At 53.2% G+C, this 5,000-nt stretch overlaps 1 non-coding gene across 1 annotated transcript in view; it reads left to right on the plus strand.

The window, feature by feature from the left end:
• Positions 1–4,204: 4,204 nt before the first annotated feature.
• The window catches only part of LOC124593309, a 1,910-nt gene continuing 1,114 nt past the window's right edge, over positions 4,205–5,000 (plus strand). The window contains exon 1 of the ribosomal RNA XR_006977956.1: positions 4,205–5,000. This exon is cut by the window's right edge and continues 1,114 nt beyond it. This is a non-coding gene — a ribosomal RNA (small subunit ribosomal RNA).

Consider the following 5,000-nt stretch of genomic DNA (forward strand, 5'->3'; position numbering starts at 1 on the left):
GCTCAGCGGCAGCTAGGAGGCGCTCCATCCATGTCGGTACCGGTGAGCGTTGCACTCGCAGTCACAAAAACGTACGGCAAGTATATTACTCGGAAGAGTCAATGACAGTCCAAGCCCCCCTGCGTGGGAAGAGTCTTCCTAGGCCATGACCCACCGGAAGGGCGCAGCGTCCCCCACCCCAGACATGTGACGTCAGACTATCGGTATTGACGACTAGACTGATTCCTTATAATCATTTGCCATACACCGGTGGAAGCTGCCGAGACGAGTAACTACATAGCGGGCTCGCCGTGTCACTAATGTACAGAGATACAATAGTTTCGACTGGAACCGGATTAAACGTATACACGGCGCTGATTAGTAATAGATAGAGCCATCAGAATACAGATAATGTATAGACCTGTCCGTATACATGCTGAAAGACTCTGCTCACAATCACACGTCAGCCAGACACTCTTATCACGCACTACTCTCTGCCTGTAACAGGCACACAGACAATATGTAAGCACCAGCATGGAACACCACCCAGTGCATCCTCTCTGCCACATTAGACAATCCACACTATCATAACCAGACCGGGAGGTCCACTCGGAAAACAGAATATCCCACCCTTCCGACAACCACCATTGCTCAGCTAAGCCACCAACACCCACACATGTCCCACACAGGGGTGCACCCAACATCACAATACTGCCTCCTGTCACACCACACAAACAATGGCAGGAATGAAAGACACAGGTCTGCCACAAGCATGGAATCAGAGCGCCGCCTGTTATGAGCCAAAGGTGCACCCTGACGTGGCAAATCAGATGATGCCGCAGTCATTTACTTACGATATTCACAATCAACAAACCGGCCCCCCCCCCCCCAAAACACCTTTCCGTACAACAATGTGTACCTTAACCTAACCCATATTGTGCCTTAACCTAACCCGTATTGTACCTTAACCTAACCCGTATTGCGCCTTAACCTAACCCGTATTGCGCCTTAACCTAACCCGTATTGCGCCTTAACCTAACCCGTATTGCGCCTTAACCTAACCCGTATTGCGCCTTAACCTAACCCGTATTGCGCCTTAACCTAACCCGTATTGCGCCTTAACCTAACCCGTATTGCGCCTTAACCTAACCCGTATTGCGCCTTAACCTAACCCGTATTGCGCCTTAACCTAACCTATGTTGCGCCTTAACCTAACCTATGTTGCGCCTTAACCTAACCTATGTTGCGCCTTAACCTAACCTATGTTGCGCCTTAACCTAACCTATGTTGCGCCTTAACCTAACCTATGTTGCGCCTTAACCTAACCTATGTTGCGCCTTAACCTAACCTATGTTGCGCCTTAGCCTAACCTATGTTGCGCCTTAACTTAACCCATATTGTACCTTAACCTAATCCATGTTGCGCCTTAACCTAACCCATATTGTACCTTAACCTAACCCATATTGTACCTTAACCTAACCCATATTGTACCTTAACCTAACCCATATTGTACCTTAACCTAACCCATATTGTACCTTAACCTAACCCATATTGTACCTTAACCTAACCCATATTGTACCTTAACCTAACCCATATTGTACCTTAACCTAACCCATATTGTACCTTAACCTAACCCATATTGTACCTTAACCTAACCTATGTTGCGCCTTAACCTAACCTATGTTGCGCCTTAACCTAACCTATGTTGCGCCTTAACCTAACCTATGTTGCGCCTTAGCCTAACCTATGTTGCGCCTTAACCTAACCCATATTGTACCTTAACCTAACCCATGTTGCGCCTTAACCTAACCCATATTGTACCTTAACCTAACCCATATTGTACCTTAACCTAACCCATATTGTACCTTAACCTAACCCATGTTGTACCTTAACCTAACCCATGTTGTACCTTAACCTAACCCATGTTGCGCCTTAACCTAACCCATGTTGCGCCTTAACCTAACCCATGTTGCGCCTTAACCTAACCTATGTTGCGCCTAAACCTAACCTATGTTGCGCCTAAACCCAACACACGTTGGGCCTAAACCCAACACACGTTGGGCCTAAACCCAACACACGTTGGGCCTTAACCCAACACACGTTGGGCCTTAACCCAACACACGTTGGGCCTTAACCCAACACACGTTGGGCCTTAACCCAACACACGTTGGGCCTTAACCCAACACACGTTGGGCCTTAACCCAACACACGTTGGGCCTTAACCCAACACACGTTGGGCCTTAACCCAACACACGTTGGGCCTTAACCCAACACACGTTGGGCCTTAACCCAACACACGTTGGGCCTTAACCCAACACACGTTGGGCCTTAACCCAACACACGTTGGGCCTTAACCCAACACACGTTGGGCCTTAACCCAACACACGTTGGGCCTTAACCCAACACACGTTGGGCCTTAACCCAACACACGTTGGGCCTTAACCCAACACACGTTGGGCCTTAACCCAACACACGTTGGGCCTTAACCCAACACACGTTGGGCCTTAACCCAACACACGTTGGGCCTTAACCTGCTCTGTAATTGTCATACGACGCGTTAAATTAGTGTAGTGTTGCCTAACTGCAACCCCCGCAATATAGTTTGCTACTCGCACTGCCCGGTCCCCAGAGTATCGCTTCATGTTAAACACCTTGCAGCTATACACTGTAATGCGGATGGCAGCAGGACGTACATGCTCAATGCCCTTCGCAGTTGTTCATTGGCATTCGCATGGCGAAGCACAGCCTACGTTGTGGTACGGCTTGTGTCAACTGTCCGCTGATGTTGTACGTCCAAATCACACACTGTACTGCACATTGGTCCTCATGTACTGAATGATACATCGTGGTACATGTGTGACCGTACCACGACTGCGCCAACAACGGCGAACCATACGGTCCAAATATTGTGCACTCAGCTACGTGTCGTCTCCCTATAAGAGCTGGATTGCAGTATGGTATGCCGTGGATGGCGATCAGCATGAGCCGTCTGTTGATGTAGTGGCGCGTGTTGTCAGACGTAGTCGTCTCTTCTCACACACCGTGATAGCATGGTGCACTGCGTTCCACATCTGCGACATGCGACAGAGGCCGGTTGACAGTCGTTCGCGCAATGGACATCGCATACGTACGGGGGCCACCTTCCACGTGTTCGCGAAGCGTGCACATGTTGTTGCGTGTATGTGGGCAGACATAGTGTGTCGTGACACCTGACACAGGCATGCAACAATCGTTGAATTTGCAAATGGCGATGGACGTCTACGTTTGCTGGTGACGTTACGCAAATGAACAACTGGTAAACCGTTGTGGTGCGGTTGTTCTCGCTAGAGGTGAATCAGTGATGGCGACGATCGGTTGAGCTACCAACCGGTTGTTTCAGCGATACCCACCATGCCCACGAACGTGAATGGCATGTGGGTGTGAAGCGATACGCGGCGGTGGCTGGGTGGGACCGTCCCCGGCCGGTGAGGGGGGGCCTCCCGGCGTGCTGGCCGCGCGGTGCGTGGGCGCACGCGCTACAGCCGGCTGGTGGGGGCGGCCAGTGGCAGGCGCGCCGGCCGACGGAGGCGGCAGGCGGCGCAGCTGCGCGCCGGCGCACCCTGCACGCGGCGCCGTGCGGCCAAAGTAGGTCCTCGCGGGCCCGGTGCGAAGCGCGGTGGACATCTGCAGTGTGCTGGTCCGATTGAGGACTGTGTGCGCTGAGGATGCGCCGCCGCCCGGCGCTCGGCGCCGCGACGCCGTCTGCTGCTCGGTCGCCTCTGCGGTTCTCGCAGGTGGATTGTATCGCAGCTGTGCGGACGTGTTGGCGCGTGCGCTGTGCTGGGAGTGTTCGCTTCGGCACCCAAGTGGGGCTTTTGTCCTTCTGTGGCGCTGGCGTTGGAGCTGCCGGCCACCGTAGGTGGCGCGTGTTGTCTCCCGCCGGCAATGCCACGACAGCACGCTCCCGGGCCTCTGTCGGCAGCGGCAAGCTCAGTTGGGAGCACGGGTGGTCGCACCTAAAGCGTCTACTCGCCAAACTCCGGGCGATTGCGCCTCTCTCGAACCCGACCAAGTACTTAGGACGGCGCTGCGCGCCGCCGGGACCTGAGAGGGTTTCGAGGTGTATTGTGCAGGGGAGCTCAGCCTCCTCCTGTTTGCAGAATAATTGAGCGGACGCTTGCGTGTTCGCGCGGGCCCCCGGGACACACTCCCGGGCGGCCGGCTGCTCAGCTCTAGTTGACGCAGCTCCCTGGTTGATCCTGCCAGTAGTCATATGCTTGTCTCAAAGATTAAGCCATGCATGTCTCAGTACAAGCCGCATTAAGGTGAAACCGCGAATGGCTCATTAAATCAGTTATGGTTCCTTAGATCGTACCCACGTTACTTGGATAACTGTGGTAATTCTAGAGCTAATACATGCAAACAGAGTCCCGACCAGAGATGGAAGGGACGCTTTTATTAGATCAAAACCAATCGGTCGGCTCGTCCGGTCCGTTTGCCTTGGTGACTCTGAATAACTTTGGGCTGATCGCACGGTCCTCGTACCGGCGACGCATCTTTCAAATGTCTGCCTTATCAACTGTCGATGGTAGGTTCTGCGCCTACCATGGTTGTAACGGGTAACGGGGAATCAGGGTTCGATTCCGGAGAGGGAGCCTGAGAAACGGCTACCACATCCAAGGAAGGCAGCAGGCGCGCAAATTACCCACTCCCGGCACGGGGAGGTAGTGACGAAAAATAACGATACGGGACTCATCCGAGGCCCCGTAATCGGAATGAGTACACTTTAAATCCTTTAACGAGTATCTATTGGAGGGCAAGTCTGGTGCCAGCAGCCGCGGTAATTCCAGCTCCAATAGCGTATATTAAAGTTGTTGCGGTTAAAAAGCTCGTAGTTGGATTTGTGTCCCACGCTGTTGGTTCACCGCCCGTCGGTGTTTAACTGGCATGTATCGTGGGACGTCCTGCCGGTGGGGCGAGCTGAAGGCGTGCGACGCGCCTCGTGCGTGCTCGTGCGTCCCGAGGCGGACCCCGTTGCAATC

The sequence above is a fragment of the Schistocerca americana genome, unplaced genomic scaffold (genome assembly GCF_021461395.2).
Source record: "Schistocerca americana isolate TAMUIC-IGC-003095 unplaced genomic scaffold, iqSchAmer2.1 HiC_scaffold_98, whole genome shotgun sequence".
In the NCBI taxonomy this organism is placed as follows: Eukaryota; Metazoa; Arthropoda; class Insecta; order Orthoptera; family Acrididae; genus Schistocerca; species Schistocerca americana.